General features: G+C 47.7%; 1 protein-coding gene across 3 annotated transcripts in view; it reads right to left on the bottom strand.

Moving 5' to 3' along the window:
• Nucleotides 1-19103, bottom strand: part of FLI1 (Fli-1 proto-oncogene, ETS transcription factor) — a 118517-nt gene that overhangs the window by 90337 nt on the left and 9077 nt on the right. The window lies entirely within an intron of this gene.

Here is a 19103-nt window from a genome sequence, read left to right on the forward strand (position 1 = left end):
CCCCACTCGGCTCTCCTCTCCCGGACATCTGGGGGGATATTCCCCCCCCCCCAGCTCTTCGGACAGATCTATTTAAAGGTGCCCGACGCTGCGATCTTGGCTCTATTTATCCGGAAATTCAGTAGGATACAGATCCGTTGCAGGATCCCAGTTTGAGCCATTAATTCCCGTTTCCCTTCACATGCAATTTGTAAAATAAATAAATCATTCATAAGGCGTTTTCCCGTCCGGAGGTTAATTACATCGGGGATGGGGGAAGGCTCTCGTTCACCCCAGCCTACCAAATTTGATTTGATTTCTTACGGTTAAATGTGTCAGTGTGCTCTTTTGGATAGATGACAAAACCACATGGTTGTCAATATTCAACAGGCGTTTCATGGAACCGTTTCTGGAGGATTTTTCCTTTGTTTGGCTTTTCCCCTCCCCCGTTCCTAACAGGGAACTCAAAACTCCCGTTTATTGCCAGGAAAAGGGCAACTAAGGTAAGGCGCGAGGCAACCATGGGTGGACACGTGTATACGTGTATGTGTGTATAGTGAGAGCCTGAACCTTTTCGCTGGCTTCGCGTAACCGAAAGCCACAAGATTTCTTGGTTTTCGAAATAAGATAAAGCATTGTTTGCCACCGAATTTAATAAGCCAAGAGTGGCATCCTATTCATGTCTACTCAAAGACCACGGAATTCAATGGAGCTTACTCCTAGTTAACAGGGTGATCCTAAGCGTGCTTGCTTCCCTGTAAGCAAGTCCCACGGGCTTCAGTGCGATTTACTCCTTTGTAAGTTTGTTTCGGATTACAACCCGACCGGAGGATTGCAGCTTTGCAACGCGACCCTAACCATGTCTACTCAAAGGTAAATCCTATTAAATGAAATAGGGTTTACTCCCAAGTAAGCGGAGCTAGGACTGCAGCTTTTCTGGGGACCCCTGTTCTTTATTTTCTGCACCTTCTTCTCAATAATACAGCATTTGTACCACGGAATGGTACCTGGAGCCACAAACTGACCTTCTTGAGCAACCTGTTCGGGTGATATCCTGGTCAGCACTGCAGCCAATCGGCATTTTAACGTTTTTGCGTTGCAGGACAGCTGAGATGCAGCGGCATCCCAATGACCCCTACTCGGAAGTAAAGGGTTCCTGAGTTCTCCAAAGCGTGGAGAGACGTTTGCTCATTTCAAGTGAGAGGGACTGTGCCAAATTTACTGCGTTTGGGGGTCTGGGACAGTTTTAGGATAGATTCACATGCGCGCCAAGCAATTGATGGAGTCTATCTATATATAAGGAGACGCTTAATTTCGAGTATGTTTTTCTATTACGAAACAAACTCCCCCCGCCTATGACTAGGTGCAAGGGACATAGGAGACGTCCCTAGCCGGTTTTGATGATGGAAATAGGTCTGAGACTCAGGGCGGACGGTGAGTGGACCCAATGTCAAAAAAAGGATTGAAAAGAAGTCCGATCCGCTCTGCCTCTTTTCTCGAAGCCCAAACCTGTGAATAGGCAGGTTTACTTGGAAGTAAATCCCCAAAGGAGCTCAGCCCAACGGAAGTCCCGCCTTACCGGACTAGATGATCCTTGGAGTCCCTTCCAACTGTACAATTCTATGATTCTACTCAATGGGACCTACTTTCAAGTAAAAGTACAGTGGTACTTCAGGTTACATACGCTTCAGGTTACATACGCTTCAGGTTACAGACTCCGCTAACTCAGAAATAGTGCTTCAGGTTAAGAACTTTGCTTCAGGATGAGAACAGAAATCGTGCTCCAGCGGCGCGGCGGCAGCAGGAGGCCCCATTAGCTAAAGTGGTGCTTCAGGAAGAACAGTTTCAGGTTAAGAACGGACCTCCGGAACGAATTAAGTACTTAACCCGAGGTACTACTGTACACAGGATCGCGCAACCGGCTAGCAGAACCCAGACAAATCCGGACGAAAGCCCGATTTGTTTCTGAAATCTTTCTAGGATATTCCCTGCAGGATCAGGGATTTCAGGGTCTGGCGGAGCGTTTCCATCTAACGAGCGGCGACGGTTGGAGATTCATATAGATATATATATAGATATATAGATATATAGATATATAGATATATATATATATATGAGAATGATCTGGACAAACTCCCCAAACACTCAAAGCCATGCACTGTGCACTGTTCAAACAAATCTCTCTCCCTCCCAAAGTAGCCCCAACATCCAACACTTCCACCGTTCTTGTGCAACGGAGAAGAATGGAAAGACGCGCGCGGGAGTGGGGGGTGGGGTTGTCTTCCAAGGAAATGGAGCAGAAATTGGAAAAGGAGTTTTCCCCCCACGCAGCCTCAGCCCCCCACCCAGCAGTTCACTGTCAACATCTCTCTCTCTACAGCCCCCCACTCCACAAAAGATGGTTACCTCATGCAAGGTCCAGCCTTTCCTCCTCCCCCCTCTTCCGGTTTTGTTAGTCCAGCCAGTGTGTGTGTGTGTGTGTGTGTGTCTGTCTCAAGCAGAAGCCCAAGTCCCTTTTGCCCCTCCCGTCCAGAAGGGGAGGTTTGTTTAGGATGCCGCGCACGCGGAGGCGCGGCGCCCGGATAGTTGGATGTTTGACTTCCTCGGCGGCGGAGAAGCCTCCCTGGCCCCTCCCTCTGTCTCCCCTTCTCCAAAAATCACCCCCCATCCATTCCACTCCACTCACCCCACCCAGTCGGGGGCTCCCGCCTTGCCAGCCAGCCAGTCTCTGGTGGGGTGGGGGGCTAAGGCTGGGGACAGGACCACCGCCTCCCCCCGCCCCGCCGCCTTGTCTCCTTTTTACAATCCGAGCGCGGCTCTGCCGCGGTGTCCCCGGAGAGCAGCCCACATCTGGATGCTGCTAGCGGGGTCAGGTCCCCTCCGCCCGGGGCCACGGGGGCTGGCTGGCAGGCCGCGCAAAGGCACCAGGCTTAACCCTTGGCTGGCCGGCTGCTTGTCTCTACTACCCAACAACATCCCTCCCTCCGCTTCACCACGACATGGCAAACTCCAGTGGGGGAGAAGGGAGGAAAAGGGAAGACCCCCCCCCATCCTCCTCTGACCCAGATGTCGCTTTCTTAATGTTTGCAACCCGAACCAATGCGTTCTTGCTCAGAACCATTGGATCCGGGGGAGTTTACTTTCGAGTAGATGTGCACAGCAGCGCAGTCCAATTCTAAATGGCATCGGGAAGAACAACAAGAAGTTTTATTCACAGTGGTACCTCGGGTCACATACGCTTCAGGTTACATACTCTTCAGGTTACCGACTCCGCTAAGCCAGAAATAGTGCTTCAGGTTAAGAACTTTGCTTCAGGATGAGAACAGAAATCGTGCTCCGGCGGCACGGCAGCAGCAGGAGGCCCCATTAGCTAAAGTGGTGCTTCAGGTTAAGAACAGTTTCAGGTTAAGAACGGACCTTCGGAACGAATTAAGTACTTAACCTGAGGTACCACTGTATGTTGGAAGACGCACAGAGTGGCTAGGGGAACCCAGTCAGATGGGCGTGGTACTATTATTATTATTATTATTATTATTATTATTATTATTATTATTATTATTATTATTATTATCATCATCATTAGGCAGTGTCCATGTCGACTGAGAAGAGCAAGCCATCCCGGTCGCTGCCTGGTGTTTTTGTGCGCCCTGAGAAGCGAATATACTGACCTTCAGGTGACCTGAGGTCGCCTGCCATTAAAACCTGGCCGTGAATGTCAAGATCTGAAACAGAGAAAGTTTGTGGAAATGATCCGAGGCAAAGAGGGGGCTAGAAAGCGCTCCGAAAGGGCTCGTCTTCCAGCGATCTGGGCTCCTCCGCCTTTTATACTGGAAGCCGAGATCTGAACCAATTTCCTTTCGGAGTTAAGTTCTAATAAAACGCGGGTGTGGACAAGAGGAGCGTCAGAAGGGATCAGGCCGCCTGTTATCGCCCCCCCAAAGGCAACAAGAAAAGAATTGGAGTGCCTTTGACAAGTAAAAGGATGGCGAAAGTTGGAACGCACGAGATTCTCACCTTATCTATCTATCTATCTATACACACACACACATGTATATACATCGCTGCATATAGTGATCAAGCCAACAAAGAGACGGGATAGGCCGATAGCTCCCCCCAATCCCGGCTTTCCCTCGGGTTGATCACTTCCAGCAAATCCTTCTTTCTGCCGGCTTCCTTCGGCAAGTCTCCCTCACCTGCAGGAAGATCAGGCGCTAAGCGCAGCCTCAGAGTTAGGCTGCTGAAACCCCATTGACATCAATGGGATCTAAGCCGCCGAGCCGGCGCTGGATCGCCTCAGAGAGGACTCAGCAAGATCCTGAGCTAGCTGACAGGCCACTGCGCACAGTCAGTCACAGCCAGGCTAGGCACGTCTACTCCGAAGTAAGTCCCGTGGACTTCAACGAAACGTACTTTCAGGCCACATCCTTCTCGCAGGCCCCAGAGGTCTGGCTGAAGACCGGCGAAAGATACGTTTACTTGTGTACCGCGGGAACATTCAGCGACGCTTTGACAAGTAAACGGGGATAATAGCGAGGGAGGTAAATGGACAAGATACTATTTCCAAGCCTTTCTTGATGCGTCGGATGAACCCGGGCGGGCGGGCGGCTGCCTTGCGTTCTTTATGCAACTGGAAAACAATTTTTGCAAACCCTCAATTCGACCTTTTGTTTCTGTTTTGTCTCTATTCAGGAGTCCGCCTTGAAAGTTTACGACTTAATAGGGATGCCAAGGGATATTTGGAAACAATTTTTTAAAATGCCAGGATAGTTTTCCTCTCTCTTTTTAAGATATTCCTTTTGGGGGGGGGTAGAGCAGCATATCACAATGAATTTTTAAAATAAGATGTTCAACAAACTTCGTAAATCAGTTCAAATGAGCGCAAAACTATCCTACTCGTTTTGCTGACTTAGAAGTAAATGCCATCGATTTCGATGAGACTTACTTTCGAGTAAGCATGCCTAGGAATGCTGGGAGCCTCTTTCGTCAAGGGCTCTCCCTTTCAATCCGGCGCTGAATCCTTCAGCGTGTCTCCGGAAGGCTCTCAAACCCAGACTGGGCGTGGCTCACTTTGCATAGGATCCGGCTGTAGAGGAGCTCCAGAAAAGATGGGATCACTGGAGGGCAGTATTTAATACCGTCGTTCAATCAATCAATCAATCAATCAATTAAATCAGGATAGTAGAATCCACCACCCCTTACGCCATTTATCGTTTAAAGCAACCGTGGACTGCACAAGAACGCGATTGTGCTACAGATTCGGTGAGAAATGCTTAGACCGCATCACTGAATCATATAACCGAATCACGGATTCGGTGAGAAATGCTTAGACCGCATCACTGAATCATATAATTGTAGAGTTGGAAGGCACCCCAAAGGGCATCTAGTCCAGCCCCCTTGCGATGCAGGAATTGTCTCTTGCAATTGAACTCTGTGCTTAGGAACGAACCCTATGCTAGACACCTATGCAAGAAAAATACCCCTTGATACCTCGCTGGTGTCTATTTCCATATCATACACACACTGGCAACATGGACACCCACCCACCCTGCTGCAATCCTATGCCTTCTTACTTGGAACTCCGTAGAACATCGTGGCAAAAATGCACAGGATCCAAATTCTTTGGAACTAAGTTCCATTGACTGCACCAGAAATCTGCTCCTAAGAAACTATGCAAAATGCTGGCCATACTACAGAATTATCGTTTTTGCAGTAACATTTTGTGCATCTATACCGCTGCTCCACGTATAAGCTACTGATTCCCCAGGCTGAAATTCTATGCATGTAAGGCAGAAATCCCCGTGGATCCGAATGAGACTTGCTTTGGGCTCCACTCTTCCGGGAAGTCTCCCTTTACCGATCCGATCTGGCTTAGGAAGAAGCCTAGCGAATCCTCTTTCGCATGCATTATTATAGAGCACTGTGAACGGACCGGAGGCTTTACAGTTTCAGAAGCGGGAGAGAGAAGTCCTCGCCCCCAAGGAGCTTACAATGTAGCTGTCAACAGTGCTGAAATCAAAGCAGTTTGGAGAGAAGTTATATATTACATTCATTCCTTGCACAATCCAGCCCCCTAAAACCATTATGGGGGGGTGGGGGCAGTGAACGTCAGTTAGACATTTCAGCCGACCCCCGGATGAGCGAAGGATCTGGATGCAACGTTGCCAGAAGAACTGGAAGTTCTTCCACTTGGCTTGGATCTGCAAACAGACAGCAGCAGAGGGAGATCCTAGCTCATTCACAGATCGAGGGAAAGCCTCTCATTATCTTTCACATAGGCAGGATTCCACACTTTGCGCGCGCGCGCACACACACACACACACACACAAAGAAGGCAGTGACATAAGCTAAGGACTTCATCCAGAAATACAGGGGTCTTGCTTTCAGCTGAAGTTGGCAAGGTTTGAACTGCAGTCTTCAGCACAACTAGACAGAGTAATCCTTTGTTTGTTTGTTTGTTAACTCTTCCTTAACAGCTATGAAACAGGCAGATATTCAGCAGGGGAAGTCCACACCCACACACCCTGCTCAATATGGAAATACAGGTATGGCAATGATAATGAGCCCTTCCTTTGGGGGGGCCAACTTGAATAAAATATGGGTGCGGCAGGTAAGCCCCACTCCACATAATCAAACCATAGCTGTCAACTTTTCCCTTTTTTGCGAGGAATCCTATTCGGAATAAGGGAATTTCCCTTTAAAAAATGGGAAACGTTGACAGCTATGAATCAAACACAAGGTGTGGCACACTCACACCATGTCAATGGCAATGCCCATCAACTTTGTGGGGAGTAGCCACCTCAAGTATTGTATGGGGGGAGGCTGGAGTTGCCCCTAGGAGTTGGCTCCCATGGTGACGGGGAGGGGAGTAGCAACCTCCATAGGTTTTTAGCATTAACAAGGACAAAAAATCCTCCCCCAAAGCAGCACACATATCTTAGCCAAGCAGTGGTCCCAACAAAGTAGGAATTTTGCACATGCTCAGAAGCACTGACATCATTAGTTTTCTTACTCCATGCTGGAGCTGTTGTTTAGGTTTTGTTATCTCAAGCTCTTTCTTTCTTTCTTTCTTTCTTTCTTTCTTTCTTTCTTTCTTTCTTTCTTTCTTTCTTTCTTTCTTTCTTTCTTTCTTTCTTTCTTTCTTTCTTTCTTTCTTTCTTTCTGAATAGATAAGGGATTTCTCTTTGGGTACACGCCCCCCCAGTCCAGGAATGGGGAGTCCGTGTCCTTCCAGAAGTTGCTTGACTCTCATAATCTCTGGCCGAGGGCCATGTTGGCTGAGGCTGAAGGGATCCAAGAGTCCACCATACACGTCTGGAAGGCCACATGTAAAAGAGACCTCGCTTTCTCTTCCCCATTTCGTTCCAATATTGTAAATTTAAAGTGGTTGCGGGAGGAGGGAGGAGGAAGAGGAGGAGGAAGAAGAAGAAAAAACGAATTCCCAAAAACCAGACTGCAGCACACCAGCTCCAAACGTCTGGCCCCTCGCTTGAGGCCATAATTAATTTGAGATTTATTTTTATTGGAGAGCCCAGTCTCGTCTGACCTTAGCCAAACAAGACTCCAGCTAGACCCTTGATGCGCTTGAATGAAACGGAATATTTCTCCCTCTAACTTCTCTTCAGGCGTCCGTGCCTGCTTTGAATTTGTTCCTCAGACTTCATATATTTGGAGATTTGAAGGAAAGATTTAAGGCTTCCCCCCACGCCCTCCCCTAGCATCCCCCTCCCCTACCGAGAAAGGGGGCAGGCGGCGGGGGGGGGGGGGAGAGAAGTGGCGAGGCAGTCTGGGTTGCAAAATGTGCAGAGGAGCTGAAGTCTGTTTTCTTAGAGGTGCATTTTTCTATAAGTCACAGAAATAATGGAACCTTTAGAAGGTCAGCAGAGTTAGTGAATTAACTGAAGGGGGATTTGGTTACTTGGATTCTGGTGTCTGGAAAAGCAGGAGACTTTTGCAGTGTAAAAGCCGATCCCCTGTGCCTATTTTGCTTTCTTGCCTTTTTTTTTAGCTGTTTTCTTTTTAACAGCTTCAGCCTGTTGAATTTTCCAGGATAAATAACGTTGCTCTTTTCTTTAACTCCAAGGGATACCTTTTAAGTATTTTTTTTTAAAAAAAACTCATTGCAGTTGATGATGATTTAAAATAACAAGGTGAAGATTGTCCTAGGAGGATGAAAAAAAAGCTGCTGATCTATTTTAAAGCTGTGTGAAAACGGTTCATTCAAAAGTTTTAAAAGGTTGGCACATATTATATTTTTTAAATAAGTTTTTGTATTAACTAAAATACATGTTTTAATCTATGCTGCTGATTGACCGCACGATACTATACATACATATCTACTCAGAAGTCCCTCTGAGTTCAGTGGGGCTTACTCCCAAGTAAGTGAGCATAAGGCGTATTTCTCTCTCTCTCAAGCCCATGGAGTTTTCCTTGAAGCACTGTAAGCCAGGAGTTTAGCAACATGTTTGGCTTAAGGGAGGGAGTGTGGATGTGGATCTAAGAATGAGAATCATGTCAGGCAGCCTTAAGTTTTACCATTTATTGAACCAGCTGTGTTGGCAGAAGAAGGAGCTTTGCAAATTGCACAGGACTTTCCCTGGCCCCCTGAAGAGTCTTGTGTTGGTCTGGAGAAAAGAAGGCTTCTCCTTCATCCAGATGGACTGTGACTTACTCCAAGTAACACACACAGATGCCACCAAGAAGGATCTGCCACAGCATATGCCTACTCAGTCTCAGTTTGACTACCTCCATCCTGAAGTGGGAGGAAAACTGTGTGTGTGTGTGTGTGTGTGTGTGAGAGAGAGAGAGAGAGAGAGAGAGAGAGAGAGAGAGAGAGAGAGAGAGAGAGAGAGAGAAGGGCCAGTGGTGGGTGGAGCCAGAAGCAAAAGTGGGTGGGACAGTGAATGTAAATTTTGCCTTTGCATAATAGGTTAGTTTCTATTCTCTCTCTCTCTCTCTCTCTCTCTCTCTCTCTCTCTCTCTCTCTCTCTCTCACACACACACACACACACACACACACACACACACTCACTCACTCCTACACACTCCTTCCTAGCTCCCATTTAGTCAAGCTAAGAGCACTGGCAGAGGAATGGGGGGCGGGGAGAGTGCACCACCCCTGGGACCACCAGGGAGGGGGGTACCATTGCAGCTGCCCCCCCCGACACATGCCGTGTGAACTCCCCAGCGCACTAGGTACCACGCCCCTGAAGGCGGTGTGCCACGCCCCCAGGATGTGTGCCATGCCCCCCGGGACGCACGCCAGCCATGCCCCTGCCTGCGCTCTGCCCACGGTGCTGGAGCAGGCCGCTTCACCACTGGCTAAGAGGCACAATCAGAACAATATTGAGCTCATGGAATCATAGAGTTTGAAGGGACCCTGAGGATCATTCTAGTCAAACTCCCTGCAATGCAGGAATACGCAGCTGTCCCACACGGGGATCGAACCTTCAACCGTGGCATTATCAGCGCCATGCTCTGACCAAATGAGATATCCAGAGTTCAGGGGCACATTCCAGCCAGGAAAAAAACTACAGGGCCAGTGAGAGGTGTGGCCCTGGGAGGGAGGCGTGAAGAGGGTTCTGGGGACCAGACACAAAGGCCTGAAGGGCCACATTCAGGCCCCAGGATGGCTTTAAAAGGATCTTGATGGAGCAAACCAATTGACGCTAAGATACGTGGATCCAAATTGTACCGCTGGCTGATAGGTGTCTTTGGCTCAGTCCACATCTTATGTGATGAAGAGCTGGTCGGTTCCTGATTTGTGACGTTGCTTTGTATCTGCAGCTGATGCAAGCAGCCTTGAGCTTCGCGCTGCACAATAAGTTGGCTTTTCTCTCATGGCTCTTTGCTGCGGCCATTCATTGGGGTGATTTCAGGCAACATTGTCTCAGCACGGTTGCTTGTGGTGCCCACTGAGTGTGTCATGTGCCCAGGGCAGATGCCTAGCTTGCATTTATGGGTCCAGGAACACAAGCAGATTCAGAATGAAATGTCTCAACGACAGTTGTTTTCAGTTACTTTCTTTTGACCCCCAAGTAATCTGTCAAAATCTTTTTGCAATCTCTCCTTTTAGTTAAGTATTTTCATCGATTTTCCTAGCTATGCCTATGCCTATGCCCTCCCCCCATAGTGCAAAGCCTGAGCTGGCAAAGACTTGTGGGGAGAAAGAGGCTATCTATTAAAAGACGCCTGCTTCTTGGGAGAAAAGCATTGACAAACCTAAGACAGCATCTTAAAAAGCAGAGACATCACCTTGCCAACAAAGGTCCGTATAGTTAAAGCTATGGTTTTCCCAGTAGTGATGTATGGAAGTGAGAGCTGGACCATAAAGAAGGCTGATCGCCGAAGAATTGATGCTTTTGAATTATGGTGCTGGAGGAGACTCTTGAGAGTCCCATGGACTGCAAGAAGATCAAACCTCTCCATTCTTAAGGAAATCGGCCCTGAGTGCTCACTGGAAGGACAGATCCTGAAGCTGAGGCTCCAATACTTTGGCCACCTCATGAGAAGAAGAGAAGACTCCCTGGAAAAGATCTTGATGTTGGGAAAGATGAAGGGCACAAGGAGAAGGGGACGACAGAGGACGAGATGGTTGGATAGTGTTCTCGAAGCTACGAACATGAGTTTGACCAAACTGCGGGAGGCAGCGGAAGATAGGAGTGCCTGGCGTGCTCTGGTCCATGGGGTCACAAAGAGTCAGACATGACTAAATGACTAAAGAACAACAACAACATGGGCAAGAAAGGGGAACTAGGAGGGCAGAGCAACTTTCCTCCTCTCGGCCCTCAGCCACTTGGTCCTTTTGCACCCATTCCTGCCCCTGTGAGTGCCCCAAATATCAATCACTAACCAGCAAAACATGGAAAATGACTTATGCAACTTTTTCTGTCTCCAGATGCTTGTTATTAACTGGTGAAATGCTTGTCATTCTGATGAGTGGGGGGAGAGAAAAGGCTGGCATATTGCAGGGATCCTGGGTGTTTTCCTCTCCCCACCCCTTCTGGTGCACAACCCCTTGAAGCCAGTGTTTATCCCATCCCACCAGGGTCCCCCCAGCTCAGCATTTTCCTGTTTTCCATAGAAGTGAATGGCACTCATCTCTTATGGGAGAAGGCAGAAGTGTGTTCCAAGTGGTACCACAATGATGGCAGCAGGGCAGGGGTGGTGAGAGCTGCCCTTGGTGACACACTTTTACTCAGAATTAGTGGGTCCACTCTGTGTAAAAGTGAATTGAATACCACCCCTGGTTTATTGTGGGTTATGCCCCTACTAGAAGGTCTTGCTGTTTGCAACCTTTTCTTAATTTTGCCCTATAGAATCCAGTGGGATCTATCAAAAAGGGAGTTTGCTTCATCTGCACAACATCACCCTGGGCTCCATATCTTGGTCACAGCAGAGTGTGACAAAAAGACAGAACCCAGAAACAGAGACACTAGCGATGTATCCAGGGCAGGCAGAGAGAAGCTTGTTTAGATTGGGACATACTGCAGTTTTGTTTTTTCTCTGATAATTTTTTTATTAAAGATTTTCTTGGTTTTCAAAAGTTCATGTCTTGTCTCTTTTTTCAGGTTGTACAGTCTTTCTTACAAATGAGTTACATTTGTTGTGAGGCATTAGTGTTGAGTACAGTATAAGGTTAGGGAAGAAGAGGGGGGAGAGGAGGGGTGGGGTGGAGAGGCTTATATTCTTTTGCACAGTGTACATGTGGGGTTTTGTGTCAGCATCAACTGGGTAGGTTCTCTTTCTATTCGTTTTTTACATTTCCTTGGTAGTGAGAGTTCTTAGGGGGCAGGGTGTGGTTGGTTGTCTGTGGTTGGCTGCAGTGGGGTTTGTTTGCATTTGGGAGGGTGGGGCTTGTTGGTTCAGGTAAGCCAGATTGATTTGTATACTGCTGGTGGGTTCTTGTTGTTGTCTTGTTGGGCTGTGTATGTGATAAAGGGGAGCCATACTGGGGTGAAGGTGTCCTCTTCTATTTGTCCCCATGTCAGCTTCAGTTTATTGGTTAGCTTTTCTAGTAAGGCTGTCTCCCATACAATTTGGTACCACTGGTCCATATTCACTCCTGACAGGTCTCTCCAGTGTCTGGCTATGAGGCTTTTGGCTGCTGAGAGTAGGGGGGTTATAAGCTCTGTATAATGTGAGTGGTCTTGGAAGATGTTCAGTAGGGCCAGTTCTGGGGTGAGTTCTAATACCTGTTTAGTTATTTTGCATATCTCTTGTAGGACTACTGTCCAGAAGGGTTGGATTTGGGGGCATTCCCACCACATGTGAAGGTATGTGCTTGTGGAGGTGCAGCCTCTCCAACATTTTGGTGAGGTTCCTGGGTATATCAGCACCAGTTTCTGTGGTGTTAAGTACCACATGTAGGTGAGTTTCAGAGTGAGTTCCCTTCTTTTGGCTGAGATGGGTTTAAAGGGAGGTTTAGACCACATTCTAATCCATTGAGTGGGGTTTATTTCATAGCCTATGTCATGTTCCCATTGTTTTTTGATTGCACCAAGGGGGTTTGTGGGATTTTGGAGCAGTATTTTGTATATTATGGATACCATCCCTTTGCTGTGTCCCTCTGCTGTCAGGAGAAGGTTTTTGAACGTGATCAAGGGCCTAGTGGTTGCTGAATTTACTATACAGTGGTACCTCGGGTTAAGTACTTAATTCGTTCCGGAGGTCTGTACTTAACCTGAAACTGTTCTTGACCTGAAGCACCACTTTAGCTAATGGGGCTTCCTGCTGCTGCCGTGCTGCCGGAGCACGATTTCTGTTCTCATCCTGAAGCAAAGTTCTTAACTCGAGGTACTATTTCTGGGTTAGTGGAGTCTGTAACCTGAAGCGTATGTAACCCGAGGTACCACTGTACTGCAGTTTTGTTGATGGCAGTCTGTGCTGTTCTGTGCTGTCAGATTGCTTCATAGAAATCTATTGGAATGGTGGTCCTGGCTTAACCCAGACAGCATCCACCTGGGCCAAACTGGACCTGTTGAGGCAGTCCTTTCCTCTGCCCTGCCTCTGTGTAACCCTGGCTGTAAGAGATATGTAGGAACAGGGTTCTTATTTCCCCCCAACTCTCCCACAATCATGGGCAGAGCCAGTCCTACCGTTAGGCAGAGAATTTTGGGTTTCATAAAAGGACAGTAACTTGTTAGTTATTTAATGTATTGCTACTGTATTTGTATTCCAAGGGAGAAAAACTTGTGGGACTTTCTGCCCCAGATTCCAAAATAACTTGGCCAGACTGGAGTACTAAATACCTTCACATGTGGTGAAGGAGACAGTGGGAATTACGGTATCCAACATTATTATTATTATTATTAAAATTTGTATATATCCTTCATCTGCAGGGTGGTTCACAACATAAAATTACAATATAAAAACCACAAAATACATAATACAAACCAATAACCATAATACAATACGACAACAAACCAATAACACCCCCCCCTCCGCACACATTTAAAAGGGCACTGGATGTCAAATAGCCAAAGAGGAACATTTTGCCTGGTGCCTAAAGGTGTACAGTGGTACCTTGGGTTACAGACACTTCAGGTTACAAACTCCGCTAACCCAGAAATAGTACCTCGAGTTAAGAACTTTGCTTCAGGATGAGAACAGAAATCGTGCAGTGGCAGCAAGAGGCCCTATTAGCTAAAGTGGTATCTCAGGTTAAGAACAGTTTCATGTTAAGAACAGACCTCCTGAATGAATTAAGTTCTTAACCTGAGGTACCACTGTATAATCAAGGCGTCAGCCAAACCTCTCTGGGGAGAGCATTCCACAGATGGGGAGCCACTGCAGAAAAGGCCTGTTCTCAAGTTGCCACCCTCCAGACCTCTCATGGGGGAGTCACACAAAGAAGGGCCTCACAGGATGATCTCAGTGTTTGGGCAGGTTCATATGGAGAGAGGCAAGCCTTGCGGTATTGTAGCCCTGAGTCGTTTAAGGCTTTCTATGTCTACTAGTGCAAGGGCTATTGCTCTTGTGAACAGGTGAGTTTTGACTTTGCCCAACAGAGGAATCCAGAGCTAATGAAAACACACAGTGCACAATCTGTTCTGCAGCCTGTTCTGTAACCTGTAATCTGTTCTGTAATCTGTTCTGTAACCTGCTTATGAGTTTGCTTGTGCAACAATGTTCTGCTCATGGAAAGAAACATTCGGCTTGCACAAAATGTTTTGCCACTGAAAGAAGTATCCCACTAAGTGCATTGGGGACAATCCTTTTTGCTCTTCTGCCTTAGGCAGCACAATGTCTCAAACCAACCCTGACCATGAACCCATGACCAAAGAACTGTAGCAAATGCTGTCCTCTGAAAAGTCACCATTGCCAAGTCCAGTCATCATTATTGCCAGTGTTGTGTAGCAGTTGTGTAGCAGTCTCCCTGACAGACTAGGACCTGGGTGTAGGCAGGATTTTTGTTAGGGGAGGCACAACTGACGTGATTGGTCAGTTAATTAAGTATCTCTATTGTTTTACTTTATCTAGGGGGGCAGGTGCCCCACCCAGCTATGCCCATGCCTGGAGTCCAGTGTTCAAATTCCCCACTCAGCCATGCAGCTCGCTGTGTTACCCTGGGACCACGCACCATCTCTCTGCCTGACCTACTTTGCACAGTTGTTGTGAAGGTAAAAGAGGGAATGGGGAGAATCATGTACAACCCATGGAAGGAAACATAGGATAGAAATGTAATAAGAATACATGGAAATGAATCGCTCCATTGCGCAGTCATTTTGCTACTTAGGCAGAAGTTCTCTCTGCAAACCATTGTTACTACATGACACGACAGAGCACGAAACTGGAAGTGTCACAATTTGTCAGCAGTTGTAATAGTTTTCTGTCTAGTGAAAACATTGATGTTTTTAGCTATCAACAATTCATTCTCTCTCTCTCTCTCTCTCTCTCTCTCTCTCTCTCTCTCTCTCTCTCTCTCTCTCTCTCTCTCTCTGGCTTTGCAAACCTTCCAGACAGGCCAATGCCAAGAACAAGCAAAATATTGTTTCCATTCACCCTCCATGAATGTGCTTCTTTGTGAGAGACCAAAAACATTATGGCTGTGTGAAAACCCATTTTTGAAAAAGCAAGAAATTGCGCACTGAATTTATTCAGATGGCAAACAGGTCCTTTCTCAAGCTTGGTAAAAACACACAAAGTTGCCCACTTTGCACACCTTTCAGACACAGGGGATTTTGAAAGGCAGGATAGATCTGAGTAACGTTGGTCATTCCTTCTCAAAAATTACAGCACAGCCTCCTCTGAACCTCATTTCATCCCTTTTCACATTTTCACCCCATTTTACAGGCAGAGAACGAAGACCAAGTTGTGACCCAACCCAAATGTCAAGATTTGGAGTGAGCCGGAATTTGAACTGCAAAATTTGGAGAGAAAAAATTGAATTTTGAAAAATAATTGCAATTTGGTCCATACATTGTTTGGGAATAATAATAATAATAATAATAATAATAATAATAATAATAATAATTTATTATTTGTACCCCGCCCATCTGGCTGGGTTTCCCCAGCCACTCTGGGCAGCTTCCATAGAAACCAAAAATACACTAAAATATCACACATTAAAAACTTCCCTGAACAGGGCTGCCTTAAGATGTCTTCTGAATGTCAGGTAGTTGTTTATCGCTTTGACATCTGATGGGAGGGCGTTCCACAGGGCGGGCGCCACTACCGAGAAGGCCCTCTGCCTGGTTCCCTGTAGCTTTGCTTCTCGCAGTGAGGGAACTGCCAGAAGGCCCTCGGCGCTGGACCTCAGTGTCCGGGCAGAACGATGGGGGTGGAGACGCTCCTTCAGGTATACTGGGCCGAGGCTGTTTAGGGCTTTAAAGGTCAACACCAGCACTTTGAATTGTGCTTGGAAACGTACTGGGAGCCAATATAGATCTTTCAAGACCGGTGTAATGTGGTCTCGGCGGCCGCCCCCGAGTCTAGATGCCGCATTCTGGATTAGTACAAATTAGGTAGAATCACATTAAAAAGCAGGCTGAACTGATTCCCCACCCCCACCCCTACATCCCATTGTGGGTGGGTCGCAACTGTAGGAGAGCAAATGCCCTTCTTTTTCTGGTTCTCCTCTGCCCTACTGGGTTGTACAAGGGGAAACTTTGAGGCTAAAGAGGAGGAGGAAGCTGGCAGGCAACTCCACTTTCTGGATTAGATGGATGTGAGAAGGTAGGTAGGTTGTGATGGCCTGAGATTCAGACTCAGATGCTGAGCCTGAGGGATCCCAGCCTGCACAGGATTCCCTGCCTCCAGAATCAGCTGAGCCAAGGCTGGGGCATGAGCCTGAAGGGTCCTCACCTGTGCTGGGTCCTCAGGTGCAGGCACCAGCTGAGTCTGCTCTGGCTCCTGGGGTGATGGAGGACCCATTGCCTGCAGGTGCTCCACTCTCAGCCCCGTCAGAGGAAGCTGAGGTTGCCTCTGGGTCCAGTAACCCTCCAGCCTCTCCTGAGCTGCAGAGGCTCAGGGCAGAGAGGTGGAGGGAACTAAGTTCCCGCAGGAGGAATGCTCACCTCCAGGCAAGTCACCTTAGGACTGGGGCTCCCCTATGCCTCGGGGCAGATAAAACCAGCCAGCCCCAGTCCCAAGTTGCGGGAGCAATATTGTTGGTTGCTAGTTCCTGCCTGCACCCTATCCTGCTTTCCTGCCAGAGCTCCTGACCTCACCTGACTCCCTGCCTTGCACCCAGCTTCAGCTTTGATGGACTGCCTCCATACTACACCCTTGACCTTGGACAGGACTCGGACCTCACCTCACGGTTAACCCTTGGGACCAGCACACAGGTGGAGCTGACTGCTGACTGTGGGCAGGCTAGGGTGGGTGGGTGTCTGGAGCAAGCCAGCAATAAATCACACAGAGGAAGTGAACTTAACTCTTTATTAGAAGAAAGAAGATCTCTCAGTACTGCCAGGCCTCATGAGCACAGCAACTCTTCTTCTATAGGTCTTGCCCCTATAAGGCAGTTGTGGGGACTAAAGATGCTCACCTGCCCACAGCTGCCTGTCTCCTCCTCTCCGGGTCTTTCCCAAGCAATCTGAGAGTACGCCATGTGCCTGCCTTTGCTCCTCCTGCTTCATGCCTCTCCTGGTCCTGGGAGACCAGTGAGAAGGGAGCTGGTTGCAGCAGGAGGAGAAGACACTGGCATCTTCACCAGCCTGAGTCTGGCTCTTGGTGTCCCTCCTCTCCTGCTTCCACTTCTGATTCTGGACTTCTCTCTGCCACAAACTCTCCCTGCTCACTAAATCCTGTTACCTTTTCAGCTTCTGACACCAACTCCTTCCAGTCTCGTCCCTCTGATCACCCATCGTCAACCCACCACCAATCCCCAGACTCTCAGCCTTCTTCCCTTGGGGGTATTCCAGCTGGTGCCTCTCACCATTCCTCTGCGTCCAGCCAGACCATGATGGTGGGGCACTGCCCCATTTGCCCTAATGGACCAGCCTCCTCTACTGTAGATCAAGAGATGTCTATATATACAGATGATTCAAAATTGTTGCCTGGCACACATTTACAGGCGCAAAGAGCTGTTTTATGTGCTCTTGGGAGCTTGGGTATAGGCAGTCGGATTGGTAGCACACACACATCTTCACACAGCAGATCTCCCCCCACATCATTACAAATTGCTTTGGAAGTTCCTCTCACTTTTGAAAGCCCCTCTACCCTGAGCCATGAGGTTATGTTGCGCTAGAAGCACAAGCCCACCCTCGTCCTCCTCACTTGAGCACACAGAACAAGTCACACAGGCCTTGGGATCCTGGCCAATGTGTGGCCATAATATTTTATCTACGTAACAGAGAGATGACAACAGTCTGGCCAGTTTGAATTCCCATATGAATCCCAAAGGCCTTCCTAAAACATCATCATCTTTAAGCATTCATATAGCACCTCTGGAGTGTTGTTGACATGCAATAATAGCTTGTTTCACTTTCCTGCAGGATCCTAGGCTGTTTCAAACTGAAATATGATGCAGCTAATTCTGAATCTCAAAGAATGGCCAAAATGCATCCCTCAAATTGCAGCATTTTCAATATGCAACATGGAAATCAAACTTCTAACTTTTTATCAACCCTTAATGCAATGGCCATCATTCAGTAAAACATGGGTGGGGAATCTTAGACCCTGAATGTGGCCCTCCAGACCTGTCTATCTGGCCCCTGGGATGCTCCCCAGGCCACATCCTTCACTGACCGTGCCCCCACACATATTTTTGCCTGGCTGGGATGTGGCCTTGAACTCTGATCATGCCTCTTGCTTGTCTGCCTGGAGGACAGGACAGAGGGGGCTGTTTGAGTGTAATACGCTAGCCTGCTGTACAAGAGTAACTTTCGTATTCATTGCCCCACCTACTTTAGTCTCTGGCTCCACCCACCATGGATATGTGAGCCCTGGAAGACTGCCCAGAAGGGAATGAGGCTCTCAGGTTGAAAAAGGTTCCCCCTTCGTACAATAAAATGTATCAAGTGGGTCCCAAAGCAAAGCCAAACATTTGCTTACACCACTTCAATCCATTTTGTATTCAAAGGGGCTTTCTTCTTATTTGTCCTGACCCAGGTATCCCCAAACTCGGCCCTCCAGTTGTTTTGGGATTACAACTCCCATCAACCCTAGCTAACAGGACCAGTGGTCAGGGATAATGGGAATTGTAGTTCCCAAAAAGCTGGAGGGCTGAGTTTGGGGATGCCAGACCTAACCAATCAGAAATCACATAGCCAGAGGGATGATGATGTCACAAACAGTTCTGGCTACCTGTTGGAGGGTGACATCATGAAGGCAAATCAGAGATGGTCATGCATCTCGTCATTACTACGGACAGGTGAATATTTTCATATCGTATTGCAGGACCCTCTTAACAGTCTCCGAAATGGGAGGGCATGATTCACAGGAGGTCATTATTATTTTTTCCATGAAACGCCTTCCCCTCCAGCCCAATTACCATAATTGTATGTGGCCACCTTCTAGTCAAATTGATGCTCTTTTCGTTTTTCACCCGACTGCTGCTATGCAGTCAATTTAGGAAGAGGGGGTTGCACTGGGTCAAACTCTTGGTCCATCTCTTCCAGTATCTTCTATGCAGAAGCTGGCAACAACAGCTCTCTGGTTTTTCAGACACCTCATCCGAGTCC

The sequence above is a fragment of the Podarcis melisellensis genome (genome assembly GCF_964234715.1).
Source record: "Podarcis melisellensis genome assembly, chromosome: 15".
NCBI classification, from domain to species: domain Eukaryota; kingdom Metazoa; phylum Chordata; class Lepidosauria; order Squamata; family Lacertidae; genus Podarcis; species Podarcis melisellensis.